Here is a 17,523-nt window from a genome sequence, read left to right as displayed (position 1 = left end):
ATTTCACCTCCGGAATATTTTACCCAAGAGGACACCATCATCATTTAACCATACTGTAAAGCTTCATGCCCTTGGGAAAAATTACTGCTGTAGCTTCTCCTTGCTTTCAGCCGTTCTCAGTACCAGCACAACAAGGTCGTTTTGGTTAGTGTTACAAGGCCAGATTAGTCAATGATCCAGACTTTTGCTCCTGCAACTACTGGAAAGGCTGCTGCCCCTGTTTAGGAACCACACGTTTGTCTGTCCTCTCAACAGATACCCCTCCGTTGTGGTTGGAACTACGGTACAGCTATCTGTATCGCTGAGGCATGCAAGCCTCCTCACAAACGGCAAGGTACATGGTTCATTGGGAGGGGTGGGAGGGTGATAAATATGAATGTATTTATTATGATGATCTTTTCCTGTTCCAGTATGACAGAGAGGCTGGTTGTTACGTTATTCATTCTGTATACAGTTTGTCCACGAAGTGCAATTCAATTTCATTTCCATATTATTAAGCCAGATGTAACTGTCAAAATTTGGTTGGCTGATGGAGATATCCCAGTATCTTGCTCGAATTGTAACAAAGTACTGTTTAGAAGAGATGATACTCTGGAAAGTTGAATCTGATGATCAAATTAAAATGTTTTCACTGTGTGACAGCATAAAATTTCATACTACTTGGTTCAAATGGCTCTGAGTACTATGGGACTCAACTGCTGTGGTTATCAGTCCCCTAGAACTTAGAACTACTTAAACCTAACTAACCTAAGGACATCACACACATCCATGCCCGAGGCAGGATTCGAACCTGCGACCGTAGCAGTCGCACGGTTCCGGACTGCGCGCCTAGAACCGCGAGACCACCGCGGCCGGCTCATACTACTTGTGTTGTATGGCAAAGTTAAATATTATTTTAGTTTATGTATGAAAAGTTATTAATTGTTTTAGAAAGTAAATAGAGTGTAATAAAATTTATATCTTGTAAAATTCTTACTTCGCTTATTTTATCCCATTTACTGATTAAAATTTATAGCGCGCGAGAGAGAGAGAGAGAGAGAGAGAGAGAGAGAGAGAGAGAGAGAGACAGACAGACAGAGAGGAAATTTACTAAAGCATTATGCTAGGGGAAAAGTGCCTAAAGTGACAAAAATGACATACCATTTTTATCTGTTGCTTTTTCGTCTAAAACTCTCATCACTAATTTTGTTTTGCACATATTTCTAAAACGTGCCCAAGACATTTGCTCATAAACAGTTAGAAATTATTAAACCAAAAGAACAGTATTAAGAGAAATTAAGGAAGAAGAAATTATGCCAATGTGTCATTTTACAATTAGTGTGTGGGTAAAATGACACAGTGCAAAACTTGCAGAGAAAAGTGTACACACTAAGCTAAAACGTATTGAAGTTGTAATATATATCCTCGCACGTGTTTCTATGGTTTACAAAGATCACACACAAAATTCTTAACCCTTGATGAGACATTATCTCACCGTGAGCCTACAATTTACAAGTAACATACTTAATCTATCATTCGCTTGGCCTTGAGTGGGAGAAAATATTGTTGCAGTAGATAATAACGGGCATCTTGATGTCTATTGAGACCTGTACTGGTGAACATTCTTTTCCGAGCGTTTCAAGATCTCCGGCGTTCCTCACTAATTTTTTCTCGCGCGCTTTCTGTCCAAGAAGTTTGATGTTGGAACTGCTTTTCAGAAGGCGTGAAGAGTCCAGGGTTACCTTGCGTTTCCTTGGTGACAATGAGCGTGCAGAAGGACTATAAACATTTCATTAACTGATATACCGGTGCTGACTCTTTTATGGTTTTAGGGGTCCAAAAGCTCCTTGTGGGTGCAGATTCATCTTCAGGTGGTGAAATATCCCTCTTGACATTTATTATTGTGTCTAGGTGCAGTTGACTTTTGTTGAGACTCTACAGGCTTAGATCTGTTGGTTGTCTGAGCTGGAGCAAACAGATATTTCCCAATAGTATCGGTGTTTAATGGTCAAAGACCTGTCTTAGGAAATCCATCCTTAGCATTAGCCATACATGCTCTTTTACCATATGCAGTGACCATTCGCCCAGGGTATATTTTCAGCCATTTTGAAACATCTTGATTATAATAGGTCTTCACGGGACACATCTGGTGGTTGAAATGAGGTGATAGGCAAAATAGAAAAACTCCTATTTCTTTCGCATATTTGAGCACCTCAGCATTTTTGTGCCTCTAATGTACATAAGCAATGAGAAACACTTCATTCTCTTTACTTGCCTTAACGAAACTATTAAAATTATGCAGCCACTTAAGCAAAATTTCTCCAGTCATCCTTCCCTTTCGTGCGCTATACCTAGGGTTCCACAGGTCGGTTAATTCCTCATTCCTATTTTTCCTGGAGAAGATTAAAGCTGGAGGTACAAAATTACCTGCAGGATTCATATACATAACTATTGTAATGTAAAGCCCCCTATACCGCTTGTAAGTGCCCCAGTAGTTTTTTACCACTAATCACAAAAAAATTCTGAGTGTTATGTGCAGTTGAAAGTTAACATTTACCCACATTATAAATATGTACGAGTGAAATCCCTTCTTTATTGATGATATCTTGATATACCATGCAAAATCTATTGACCTGAAGTTTGGTGAATCCTATCACACGAGCCAAAGAAGTAAATTCCGTCTTACTTAAAGTTAAGTCGGAACTGCGTGACTGAAATCCTTTCAGCCAGCCCCAGCCAGCCATTCCTTATTAAATCTGTGAGTTTTATTATTTTGTTCTTCATGAGGTCGGTACGTGTCATATCAAAGAGACGAGGCTCAAGTAGCTCTAATCGACTGCTTATTTCCTGCTCTAATCCCCTGTCATATGTCGATTGAAACCCGTCTGATCCTTTGTTAACACCCACAATTTGTTTGTATTTGTATGCGGCACACCTTCTTAAAGTCGCTTGTGGTACAACAAATTGATTAGTTGCTCTTAATCAGCCCATTTCATTCTCGTTCACTGCGTCGTTGACCTTTTGCATTGCTTCTTCATCTCTTGATCATTATAACCTTTCTGACATACATCCCAACCTTCTGCAAAAAAATTAGTGCACTTCACGAGAAATGGATGACAGGCTCTGTGGTTGTTCTATTAGTAATGCCATTGAAATTTGTTTTTAAACATTTTAAATGATTTTGTTACATCAATTTATCAGGTTAAAATGACACACTACGTCATTTTACCTTTACGCATGGTACGTCATTTTACCCGACAGTACGGCTTGTTACAAAATGAGAGGTTATGCAAAGAATAAAAAAGGAATGAAATAGATAATAATGCTATTAAAAGCATTAACAAACACTGAGTACCATTTGATATACTTGCAGCCGGCCGTTGTGGCCGAGCGGTTCCAGGCGCTTCAGTCCTTAACAGCGTGCCTGCTACGGACGCAGGTTCGAATCCTGCCTCGAACATAGATGTGTGTGTGATGTCCTTAGGCTAGTTTAGTTTAAGTAGTTCTAAGTCTATGGGTCTGATGACCTCAGATGTTAAGTCCCATAGTGCTTAGAGCCATTTGAACCATTTGATATACTTGCAATACAGGAAATTTACTGCCAAGTGTAAAGTCGTATCTAAAATGGATAACATAAAAATATTACCAGAAAGGTTTTTCACTCTGCAGCGGAGTGTGCGCTGATATGAAACTTCCTGGCAGATTAAAACTGTGTGCCCGACCGAGACTCGAACTCGTGACCTTTGCCTTTCGCGAGCAAGTGCTCGACGTTCTTCATAAAATAACACAATACCCTTTGAAAATGGAAAACATAAGAGGTAGCTATATTTCCGCAAAGGCCTTCTATTTTTATTCTTTTTCTTGTTAACATAAAGGAGTATACAGTCTCACCATCAGCAGCAAACTCTTTTTTTAGTCTTTTTTTGTTTTTGTTTTGGGGGAGCACAGGAGAAAGAAAAACAAATAGGCTGCAGATAGAGAGCTATGTGTGAAAGGGATAAACATGTATAAGGAGAAAAAAACTTAGAAGAGGAGGAGAAAAGAGAAGTGAAATAAAATAGGAATACTTTCCGCGCCATGCTCCACTTTGGCGCGCCATCAGAACAAAATGCATTCTATCATTGACCTTTGAAGGGGAACGTGGGATCGTCCAGTCTTGGCTGGCAATGTTCGTTGAGATTCCAGCTTTGAGGCAGGTTGGTGAAAATACTCTGTAAATAGTTCGCGAAAGTGGCCCGATAGTGGCGATGTCGGCGAAGGGTGTGGTGATGTACTTGGAGGAGTGTCCAAAAGTCCGCCGGATCGATGATGTCCCGGAAGAGGTAGTTGACAGCCACGCCACTGATCCATGTGATGGCGTGCCACTTAGCCGATGGAAAGTAGGTCGTGTCAGGATATATCATCATAGTAGGAGAAACATGATGTGGTGGTACTCGGAGGTAGAAAGCCACAATCTTCTGTACGAGGGTCCAGACAGCTGCTGCTGGCCCACACTCAAAACGATGTAAATCTGTATCTTCGACATTGCATTTGAGGCACAGGGGTGAGTCCACCAGTGCGATGCGATGCAGTTTCTGTCTTGTAGTATACTTGCCGTTGACGAGAAGGTACCACATAGAGGTGGTGTCAGTGGTGTGATATGGTTGGTGGATCGTTTTCCGAACTGTAGGCCATGAAACCTGAGGTTGACGTGTTTCGGCGGGGCTGCGTGGTGGAGACTTTCGGAGAAGACGGTAGATGTCGCGGGTGGTCGTCTTCCTGGTCCTGGGGAGCTCGGTGCATATGTAGCTGTACTCCAAAAAGAAACGGCCGATATGTGACATCGGAGGTGGGATGTGAGCCAAAGACGTCGGTGGGTGTCTCGAAACAGGTGCGAGCTCGGTGGTCAACATTCCAGTAAAACTAGCATTTTGACTTTTCCATAACCGGAGCATAGTATTGGTGTAAAGTGCCGTAGTCCTGGCTCTCACATGAACCAGGTCGAGGCCACCATCCCGCTTCGGTAAGGTGAGGGCTGCATACTGGACTTTGAAGATGTATCCAGAACAAATAAAGTAGCCGAAAGCCGCCTGTAATCTGGCCGCCATTGTCGCAGTGATGGGCAGAATCTGCGCTATATGGTGTATCCGCGCTGCCAGATGGGTATTGACGAAGGTGACTCTCTGACAGATATTCAACGGGCTTAGTCTGTGATTTTGTATGTTGGCCCGGATGCGTTGCAGTAGCGCCTGAAAATTGATCGCCGAGTTGCGGCGAATGTCTCGCGTGTACACCAACCCGAGGCAGCGAAGAGTGTCCACCAGTTGAAATGGGACGACGCTGTCTGCGGGAAGGCCGCGGCCGATCTTCATGGCGCATGATTTTGCCACGTTCATAGCGCTCCCTGCCCCTTCACTGTAACGGGTAATCCACTCCATCACAGCTTGTACGTCGGCCGCTGAACGTACGACGAGGGCCAAGTCGTCCGCGTAAGCTCGGCAGCGGAACATATGATCCCGGAGTGGAATACCTGTCAAACGTCGCCGTAATCCGCAACTGAGTGGTTCCATCGCAATGGCATAAAGCACCGTCGACAAGGGGCAACCCTGCCGTACTGAGCGTTCAATCCGTATAGGTTCTGTAAGTCTGCCGTTGACGAGAAGTCTGGACGTTGCTCCACGAAGGAGCCGCATAACCACTTGCGTGAACGTCGGGGGAATTGCCATTCGGTTCATCACTGCGTTCAGGAATGCATGATTGACGCGGTCAAACGCTTGTTTGAAGTCGATGGAGATTAAAGCGCCTGGCAGCCTCGAGTGTGTTGCCACAGCGATCACATCTCGATATTCACTGAGGGCTGTCTGTATATTACGATCGCCGCCTAAAGATGTTTGTTCGTGGGAAACAATGTCTCGTAAGACATGTTTGAGTCGCACTGCTAGAAGGCGTGTGAAAATCTTGAAGTCGGAATTGAGTAACGTGATCGGCCGATAACTGTCGAGTCGTGTTCCTCCTGCGGGTTTCGGGACTGGTACAAGTAAGCCTGCCATGAACATTGGTGGCGGGTTCGCCGCGCCGGACAAAAGTTCCCAGTACATGTCCCTCCATCGTGACATCATTAAATCTTGGAAGGTTCTGTAAAATTCGAGAGGTAAACCATCCGGGCCGGGAGATCGATTCAGAGACCCTTTAGCCACAGCGCCTTGGACGTCGTCTTTGGTCACTTCAGAAGTCAGGAGGGTTGCAGCTGCTGCGTTTAGAGTACCAAGCGTCTCCTGGGTAACCTCAGCAATCGCTTCTACACCGGCAGGTACCTCTTGATATAAAAGTCTATAGTGCGTTGTGAATGCATCCCCAATGGTAGCTTGCGAAGTCAGCCGGCGTCCAACAGGTAAGTCTAAAGTTGTCATTAAAGCCTGTCGGCGTCGACGAACATTTTGAATAATATGATGCATAGAAGGTTCTTCACCCTTTAATCCTATCTTGGCTGCGTGCTAGTACAATAGCTCCCTTTAGAAGACATCTGGTCAAGGTTAAAATCATCGCCTTAATGCGTTGAGCTTCTTTTAGACGATCCGGGGATGGAGGTTGATCCATGAGTTCACGTAGAGCGCTATAGTAGAAATCAGTTATATGGTGATTCCACCTGGCTTTGGCTCTGCCATAGTGTGTCAATGTGCGTCGGATGGCCGGTTTGGCGCACAGCAACCACCACTGCAGTGTGGTCTCGTAACGCGTAATTCGTTGAACACAGGTGTGCAACGTGTCGGTGACCTGTTGTCGACATTCAGGGTCCCGCAGTAGTGCTACATTGAGTTTCCAAGGTCCTGCACTGCGCCATATAGATTGTCGACGTAGGTTCATGGTACAGATGTAGATGTCATGATCCGAGAAGGCAGACGGCCAACGTTCCGCGTCGAGGAGAACTGATTTTAGATCGTTAGAGATGTATATTCTGTCAAGTCGGCTGGCGGAGTGGCTCGTAATGTGTGTATACCCCGGGCGGTCGCCGTGTACCAATCGCTTAGTGTCGAGGAGACGAAGGCGGCGGACGAGGAAGCGAAGTTCCGGACATGTGGTGAAATGGGGGTATTGGTCTGTGCGCTCGAGAACGCAGTTGAAATCTCCACCTACGATGAGATGATCGTATCGGCCGAGGAATAAAGGTGTGATATCTTCTGCGTAGAACTGGGAGCGATCCCTCCGTTTATCAGTGCCCGATGGGGCATACAGATTAATGATTTTGAGTCCGTCAACTGTGATGGCCACCCCTCGCGCTGTTGGGAGGTATGCGACATCGGAAACTGCAATCCCTTCTCGGAGGAGGATGGCTGCGCCTGTGTGTTCCATAGCTGCAGGGGCGGCGTACGTGTCATATCCATAACACCCAGCCCAAGTTGCTGTCCTCAGTTCTTGTAACAGGGCGATGTCGATGTCCGCTGCTCTTAGCGTGTCACGGAGCAGTTGAAGTTTAGCGTGGGAGCCGATATTATTAGTATTGATAGTAGCTATTCGGTACGCCTGATGGGAGATTCGTGCTGCCGATAGGGTCGTAGCTGGTGAAGATTGTTGTGGTGGATGCTGGAAGTCCATAGAAGTCGCAGGAGTCGCCGTAGAAACTTCCCCCATTTTAGTGTTGGTCTAACGGAGGAACAGATCTCATTTCCGCATGAGATGGAGGTGGGAAATCCGTGTCATCGGCCCATGAAAAATGTCCGACAGGTTTGACATCGGCGAGAGGTGGCAGCGCCGGCCTAGTCGGCTCATTTGCGTCGGTGACAACAGGCGTGCTATGTTCCATGGCTTCAGGGCGCGGGGCTTGCGCACGCTCTCTGTTGGACGGTTCACCGTCTTTTGGATGACGCGTCTCCGTGGCAGAGGAGAAAGTGTTATCATGTTCTCCGTCAGAGTGATGTGCCATCTCTTCGTCCTGCGGAGGTGGCTCAATGGTTGATTCTGATGTCTTGCGGAGGTTTTTTTTTTTTTTGTTTTTTTTTTTTTTGTCGTTTGGGCGACTTCTGCTTTCGGCAATGAGTTTCGGTGTCTGAGGAAGGAAGAGATTCACGTCGTTCGGGTACAAAAGCCGCGGGTGCTATGATACGGTCGTCATTCTCCAGAACACTCTCACTGGCATCCTTGTGATCTTCTAGCGTGGGTGTGTCCGGCTGTTGGACATGTTCACGGGCGGCATCGTCGGTGTCAAGGTGCTGGGACGCCTCCGAGTGTATCGGACCAGAGAGACGCTCATGAACGGCGTTTTGTGTGGGCTGGACGTGCAGTGTCGCCTCATAGGTGACTGGAAGGGTGGTCGTGGTTCTGTCGGTGTTCGTATCGTAGGGCCTTAGTTGTGTGATGCGGCGTTGCAGGCATTCATTACGGACGTGGCCTTCTTTGCCACAACCGGAACATGTTCGAGGTTGTCCGTCGTAAATGACCACCGCGCGGCAGCCGCCGATAGAAATGTACGATGGAACGTGCCGTTTGAGATCGATTCGGACTTGTCTCACACCATTAAGCACCGGATACGTCGTAAACTGTGCCCATGACTCGGCTACGTGGCTCTGGACTTTTCCGAACGGGCTTAGCGCCGCGATGACTTCATCTTCATTTACCTCGAAAGGCAGTTCGATTACACGGATCGTCCGAAGGCCAAGTCCTGCATGGTCGACATCCACAGGCCCGACGTTTCCGTCGGAGTGCCGAAATTTTAGTCCATGTCGCGTCCTTTGAATAATCTCATTGCAGGCAGCGTCAGAAGTCATCTTAACATAAACGACGCTGCTAATGATCGATAGGTGTATGCCGATGAGTTCGTCACGGGGGATCTTCACGTCTTCGCGTAGGAAGCGTTCGACGGCCAGTGCTTTGGGTCGTGCGTATTCATTTGAGAAGGTGAACTTAAGAGTGTTCTTCCTGTAAGAGTTGGCCATTAGAGCGTGTTCGACTGAGAATCGCTGTGACGACGATGTAAACAAAACACTCCGCGGGCGCAGCGGCGTGGACGGCCGAGCGCGGTGCGCACTGCTGTCCTGCCGAACGCAGACTGTCCAACTGAGCTACCGAAGCACGACTCAGGCCTTGTACTCACAGCTTTACTTCTGCCAGTATCCGTCTCCTACCTTCCAAACTTTACAGAAGCTCTTCTGCGAACCATGCAGAACTAGCACTCCTGAAAGAAAGGATACTGCGGGGACATGGCTTAGCCACAGCCTGGGGGACGTTTCCAGAATGAGTGTGCGCTGATATGAAACTTCCTGGCAGATTAAAACTGTGTGCCCGACCGAGACTCGAACTCGGGACTGAACCACAGACTTCGAAGGTCGCTTGACAAGCTAAGCTGTAACTTCCTAGACGTGCGCTACACGAATGAGAACTGTAGTGTCTCTCTAAATGGGACAAGTGTCCAATGCATATAAAAGCCTGTTAAGAAGGTATCAGGCCAACAGCCTCGCCGCGGTGATAACACCATTTCCCGTCAGGTCACTGAAGTTAAGCGCTGTCCGGCTGCGCTAGCACTTGCGTGGGTGACCATCCGGTCTGCCTAGAGCTGTTGGCAAACGGGGTGCACTCAGCCCTTGTGAGGCAAAATGAAGAGTTTTTTGATTGAGAGGTATCAGCTCCGGTCTCGTAAACTGACACACGGCTGGGAGAGCGGTGGGGTGACCACATAGCACTCCACATCCGCATCCAGTGACGACTGTGGGCAGATGGTGACACCGCGACCGGTCGGTGACGTCGGGCCTTACATAATTTAATTTAGAGTTTTAAGAAGGTATCAGTGTTTCGAGATTAGGTGGTTCTCCAATCAGTTCATCTGACGACAGCTACTGGGGATCCGGAATCAGTATACTTTCCAAAGAAATGCCCCCACAGGCACGAGTACTAAACTTCTAATACGGTGACTAACTACAAATGCATTCACAACAAAGTACAAGATATTAAAATGCTCTTGATAAGCTTTTGAATTAACATAACACCAGGTAAAGCTGTTTAAACCCTGAAAGTGATAGTTATGAGACTTTTGGGAAAATTGAAGCGCATGCAGAAAGGATAGGCTAACGGTAAACGAATGTGGTGTATCTGTTGCAGAAGAGAAGAGGCTCAGATCCACAGAAATAGAAATTGAAAGTGTCTACGAAATTGTCTGGGCAAGACTCAGTATCGTGGGTGCACAGAATCCTACACTCATGCTCATAAATTAAGGATAATACTAATATATGGTGAAACAACCCTCTGGTAGGCGGTTTGCCGGTTAAAACCACCTCGGGGTGTGACCATGCTTTGCATTTAACCTGTGCTCGTCGCACAGTGGCGCTGGCAGTAGTCCACATAAGAAGAGGTGTGTTGGTGCATGTCAAAGTGCGGTGCAGCGAGTAAGTGTGCACACGATTTCAGACGTGCTAATGGTGACTGTGTGTTGAAAATAGTTCAAAGAACACATTTAGATGATGTTATGAGGGGTAGAATTCTAGGGCGAATGGAAGCTGGTCAAACACAGCAGGTCGTAGCACGGGCCCTCTGTGTGTCACAAAGTGTGATCTCAAGACTATGGCAACGATTCCAGCAGACAGGAAACGTGTCCAGGCGCTATAGTACGGGACGTTCACAGTGTACAACACCACAAGAAGACCGATATCTCACCGAAGTGCACTCAGACGGCCACGGAGTACTGCAGGTATCCTTGCTCGGGACCTTACTGCAGCCACGGGAACAGTTGTCTCCAGACACACAGTCTACAGACGACTGGACATGGTTTATTCGCCTGGAGACCTGCAAGGTGCATTATAGTCTGAACAGTGATTCTCGCCAGGTTTTATCTGGCGTGAACCAGGAAACAGATACCAACCCCTTAATGTCATTGAAAGGGACAAGCAAAGGGGTCGTGGTTTGACGGTGTGGTGTGGGATTATGACTGGTGCACGTACACCCCTACATGTCTTTGACAGAGGAACTGTAAAGGGTCAGGTGTACCGTGACGTCATCTTGCACCAGTATGTCCGCCTTTTCAGGGTACAGTGGGTTACACCTCCCTCCTGATGGATGATAACGCACTGCGCCACCGAGCTGCCATCGTGGAGGAATATCTTGAAACAGAGGATATCAGGCGAATGGAATAGCCTGCCTGTTCTCCAGACCTAAACGCCATCCAGCACGACTGGGATCCTCTAGGTCGATTTATCTCTGCAAGTCTTCAAACCCCTACGACACTTCAGGACCTCCGACAGCCACTACTGGTGCAAGAATGGGAGGCTATACCCCAACAGCTGCTCACCACCTGATCCAGAGTACGCCAACCCGTTGTGCGGCCTATATACGTGTGTATGGTAATCATATTCCATATTGATGTCGGGGTACATGCACAGGAAACAGTGGCACATGTGTTTCGGGACGGTTTTCTCAACTTATCACCAATACTTACAGATCTGTGTCGTATGTGTTCTCTATGTGCCTACGCTGTTAGCGCCAGTTTTGTGTAGTGCCACGTTGTGTGGCACCACATTCTGCAATTATCCTTAAATTATGAGCATGAGCGTGTAACCGAATCGTTCTGTCGCTCACCTCTAGATGTAGCCATAAAATTTAGGGAAAGTTCCCCAGTCGTACCATTATCATCGAAGAACTCTTTAAACAACCAACAATCAATAGGGAAACTTACAATTTAGTAAGTGGTAGACGTGACAAGACGTCCTCAGAAACATTACTAAATGGCTTCTCTAAAAAGTACGTAGTATAGATTGTCCTGAATCAGCACTCATGATATATATTGCACATAATAGCAACAAACAAATGTGGCCCTATTCAGGATGTCCCCCGCAAAACCAGTGTCAGTTACCATGAGGCAGTTGTACCAACAGTAATTACCGAAGTATAGATGTAAACGAAAACATGTACAAGGATACACGCGTTCAGCAAAATAGATAAATAGCCAATAATGTTGCATCTCAGTAGAGAACTCGAAACATTTTTCTCTGGAGAAGGGCTTGTGGAAGAACTGTGGCTCAGTGCAGAGAACTAGCTGACTATGCAGTTAAAAGATACGTTCCTAGCAGAGAACTTCATTACGGGAGGGACCCTGTAGTGTAAAGAAACTACTAAACAAACAAACTACTACATGACAGTCGTAAAACAAAGCATAGGCCTAAAGACAGGGAGATGCTGGATCAAATGGTTTGACTCTCAAGAAGGCAGTGAGTGAAACTTTCAAGGATTGACACAGAAAAACAATATCGAAGGACCTCTCACAAAATCTTAGTTGCGGACTGTTATCATATACAAGTAGCCTACAGCACACTGTAAATATCGCACTAAAGTTATGCCTTTTCTCTTAGAGTGCGAGCTGGAAATAGCACAAAAATTCTCTTCAAATGTGAGCAGAAGTAGACTAAAATTTCATCATTTCTCTTCGAATGTGTACTGGTATGAAAATAAAACTGACAAAAACATGTTTTACAGCGCTTTCTCAGCGATAACTAGACACCAGTGTTGACTGTTCAGTTGATGACCAGCTGCGCTACGATCAGCTTGGACAAGGGACGCACCTGTTTTCGACTGTGCGTGATCTGATGTGACGTCATCCATTCTGGAACTACGAGTGCTACGTTGCTCACAGTACCAGGTCAGTATTTTTCTTTGAAACTGAGTGAGACTTATTGTGCAAGTGAAGACTATGAGGGATTTTGAGGAGCGCCTGCTGCAGTAACAGTTCACAAATACATTACACCAGCAGATTTTCTAAACCCAGGTGATGTTCCGTACCCAGTCACAAAACGCAATGCTGTGAAACGCATCGAAGAACATGCAACGCACTACATACTGACAGAAGAAAATAAAATCATGGAAGATTTACGGCACCACAACATAAGGAAAATCAAGAAATATAAGAAAAAGTTCGCAAATTTCTTGAAACTTACTACTATGTAACAAAAACTAACTCGCTGAAATCGACTAGAAAAATGAAAATTGAATAAAAGTGAATTCGGAAAGTTTCAGCAGATATCCACAAATCTGATAGCTCATCGCCAATGGATATACGTTAAAATATAATGACGTTTTACGTACATAGATGCCGATGAAACAAACACAAAGTGTATTGCCTCAACAATCCATACTTAAGACACAAGTGCGAATATATAACTCTATGCACAACAATTCATAAGCCGATTATTTTGTCCATATGCTACTATGAAGCAACTTCTGTACGGCTATTTTGTTAAATAACGTTTTGAAGAAAAAAATGTTGTTAGCAGAACTGACTGGTAATTTCTTGGGCGGCGTTCGATTCCCACAGTTACCAACATATTTTTTATTTAATTTTTTTCTTTGCAATATTAAACAATTAATTATAAAATTTAAATATATTTAAACAGTTCAGTCTATGTACGTAAACTTAATATATTCAATTACGATTACTGTTATCGTAAGTCAAAAGGTTACCGGCCCCAATATTCAGTACAATGGTAAAATTTTCCACGAGCCATCACCACGAAAGCAAATGAAATTCAGGTCATATATAAAAAGATGTTATTGGTACCAAAGCTATTATCCAGAGGCTTAAGGACGACACCGGAACTGAAACAAGGTAACGAAGCAAAAGCAGAAGATAAATCTTCGTTTTCAAATGCTCCTTTACCTTATGGAAATCCAGTGATATTTACTCACTTTAATTTTCGGTCATTTTCGGAGGAGTACGAAGATGAATGACAATATTATTATTATGGGCGTTAATTTCTGCATAAGGAGAGCACTACAACACAATCAATTCTCATGCCATTTTCTTCTCTCTCTTCCTTTTTTTCTTCCCAAAAATCTCTCTTATATTCGCCATGTTTCTTCTGTAGACTTCTTTCCTGTTTTCTTCTATCTGAGCGTTGAAACTTCTGTCTTCTTATTTGTTCTCTGTATTTTTCCCCGTCGTTTATGACTTCTCTGAAGATGTTCAATTTCCTGAGGTTTTTCATAACCGTCCTTTCTGAGATACACAAGGAATCCCTACTGTACTATAGTGTCTTAATTTGTCATTGATATTTCATTGTAATGCTTACATGTAAGTTCGTGCGCTTTTTGTAGTTTTGTGATCATTTCTTCATTGCCTGCCGAGTTCAGTCCTGATTTCTGTACAATCGCTCCCAGGTACAGGAAACTTTCTAACTCTGTTAACTTTCCATACTTCGTTACTAGTGGGTGTCTGTCTGTGGATTTTGTGTTGAAGTTTCATATTGCATTTGTAGTCCTGTTTTGGATGAGACTGGTGTCTCAAGAGCTTCTTTGACTTCCTTTCTGTTATTTTTTATTACAGTTATATCACCAGCAAACGCCAGAGATTTTATATTGACATTCTATTACTGTTCTTTTTCATTTTTTATCACATTGACTCCTTCATCCGATGACCTAATTATTTTCTCCAAAACCGAGTTAAATCGAATGGGTGACAGGCCAGATAAACATATATACTTTCGGCGTTGCGAAAGTGCTGAAATCTCGAAAAGTTAACGAACCACAGGTCCGATAGACTCCTCAGTCGATACTATACCGAATCTGCTGTTGCGTTAGCCCGTTCTTTAATCACAGTCTCCGGTAGATCCCTTGAACAAAACACCTGTCCAGTAGCAGGAAGGAAGTACATGTCACATTGGTTGTTACGGCGTAAAGTGAAGCTCCGGCACGCCAGCCGGGAATGACGGAGAAGAGAGGGCTGTGAGAAGACGTCAGCCAATCGCACGCTGGACGGATCTACCTCCAGGACGACAACGCAACAACAGAGGACATAAGCGCCGCGCTGAGTGGTCGCGGCCCAGTTGAGGAAAAGCTTGAAGACTAGTGACTTGAATACGAGCGTCATGACTAATTATTCGCTTGTAATTTCTGTTTGGCACCGACTTACAATTGTATATACTGAGGAAGCATGTTTATTTTGCATGTCGCCCTTTGTTTGCGACACTTCTGTGTAATAGTCAAAGCTAAGTATTGTGATCTTTTCCTCTTATAATAAAACTCATTAATACGATTTCTTTGAATTGTTTGCATAGCGAACCTGCAATGCAGACTTCCTAGGCCCCACACTGAGACCTGGTACCAAGGAAGGCAGGATTGTGTTACTATTGTGGTCGGGACCGTAATAAATTGCTGTAGGTTTGTTTATTTTTCAATCACGTACACTTTATTTGGAACGACAACAAATAAAAGGTGACAGTAAATTAATAAGTATTCCACGGCTGAAGGCTTTAATGACAACAAATTCACACTATTTCTCGGCTGAATAGCAATTTTAAGAACCAGTTAAACTACTTCAACCAGGAATTACAGTTATTAAAATATTTTTAAAAGAACAGTCTCACTGCTAGAATACAATTATTTAATTAAAATTTTAAGACAAATTACACTGACGGCTGAAGGCTTTAATGACAACAAATTTAACTGTTTCTCAGCTGAAGGCCCGAACAGTAATAATTTAAATACTGTTTCACGGATGAAGGCCTGAATAGCAATCCTTTAAGAATCAGTTAAACATCCTCAAACTTGAAATTACAGTTATTAAAATATTTAAAAAAACTATCATCAAATCTGACCAAACTAAGGGGGAGGAGGGGTAAGGAGGGGGGGGGGGGGGGCGCACACGTTGCTCCAAGGATCGACCTGGGAAAGTCCCTCAAAACTTCACAAGCAATGAGACTGGCAGCCAAGAGTTGCATTCACTTCACGAGATGGTAACTCAGACTAGTGGCAGTTTAAACACATGACCAATAATCATTTGCTGAATCTATCTAACGTCCGATGACCAATGCAACGATGGAATAATACACCCAAGCCGGAAACTGGCTCGTTTAGAGCATCCAAAAGTAGAAAAGAATCACTAGTACCAGAGAAGAAAAAAAAAAACAGCACCCGGCCCGCAAATCAAGGAAGCTGTCGTACTACACGCCTTACTGTACAACAGCAGCAAGGCGAGGGAAAGTACCCTGCCATAACATATACTAAGCTCCAGGGCAGGTAACTGGGGCATTTGCGGCCTCTAGGCAAGAAAAATACCACTGGTTGAACTTCACAAATAATAACATATAGAATGCAACAATTAATAATAAGAAGTAGAGGTAGGCTAATTAGGTTCGTCTTCCCCAAACGCTCCACACGCTCCTCTTCACCTCGGCAACACTACGAGCAGCAAAACGCAAGCAAATGGCGAGATCTCACAATGGTGGAGGTCTCACTACTTGAATTATGGTTCACTCAACTTAAACCTCCTGGGCCTGGTTGACAACGAGGCTGCACCCCTCGCGACAACAGCCCTTCCATCCGGCAGTGCATGTGGGCCACCAGTGGCCCTGTGTGTTTTCTTCGCGCTGCGCAGACCTGGCTGCTCGTCTGTCTTCAACCGAACTGCCGACTCACACGACACGGAAACACCACCACGTTGCCCCAAAAACAGTACCACCGTTACTAGATATCGATAACTGCCGCCGCTGCCACTAGCGGACAGACAACGCTTGCAGACGGAGTGGCGCCAATGAACACAAGAAAAAGACGACAACCGTAACTATACCAACTAAACGATGGCAACTTAGCAACGGCAGCAACGCGAGCTGCAGCACGGCTCACACACATTTGACGACTAGGCTGCATTTAACAGTCGTCTACAAAAGTGCAGCTGAATTCATGCACAGAACTACAGTCCAAGATCCTTTACATCCGTATGTTGTAGAATCTTTCAACATATTCTAAGCTCATACATAAAGAAGTAACTCGAACAGAATGATCTCCATGTCAATTGATTACGAAAACATCGATAATGCGAAGCCCAACTCACACTTTTCTCACATGTCATCCTTAAAGTCATGGGTATAGGCAGTCAGATAGCTGGAGCATTTCTTGAATTCCGAAAAGCATTTTAGTCACTTATTATCGAAAGTGTGATCGTATGGGGTATCAAGCAAAATTTGTGACTGGATTGACGATCGGTTGGACAGAGGATGTATGCTGGAGCGTAACCGACAGATGTAAAAGAAAAATTTTATACCCCAAGGAAGTGTGCTGGTACCGTTAGTGTTCACGTTGCATATTACTGACCTTGCTGACAATACTAACAGTAATGTCAGACTTTGCTCAGGCTAGATAGTTACCTAGAACGAAGTACTGTCTGAAAACCGCGGCATGAACATTGTCGTATCTTGACAGTGTTTCAAAGTATTGCACACATTGAATAGTTGCTGTAAATGTTGAGAACTGTAGATCCGTAAACTTCACAAAACGAGAAAACGTGTTATCCTATGACTGCAATATCGGCTGTCACAGTTGTAATAGGCCAACTCATAGAAATACCTGGGTGTGACAGTTTCTAGGGATATGAACTGGAACGGTGGCACAGTCTCAGTCGTAGGTTAAGGCAGGTGGCAGGCCTCTTGTTCATTGGTAGAATACGATAAAAGCTGTCAGTCTACAAAGGAGAAAGGAGATTGCTTACTTGTGACATGTTCGACCTCTCCTAGAATATTGCTCAAGTTCATGAGCCCGTACCAAAGAGGAAAAAAAACAGGTGATACTGAACAAGTACAGAGAAGGGCAGCACGGGTG

The sequence above is a fragment of the Schistocerca gregaria genome, chromosome 3 (genome assembly GCF_023897955.1).
Source record: "Schistocerca gregaria isolate iqSchGreg1 chromosome 3, iqSchGreg1.2, whole genome shotgun sequence".
Lineage (NCBI taxonomy): Eukaryota > Metazoa > Arthropoda > Insecta > Orthoptera > Acrididae > Schistocerca > Schistocerca gregaria.
This window is presented reverse-complemented; position numbering follows the sequence as displayed.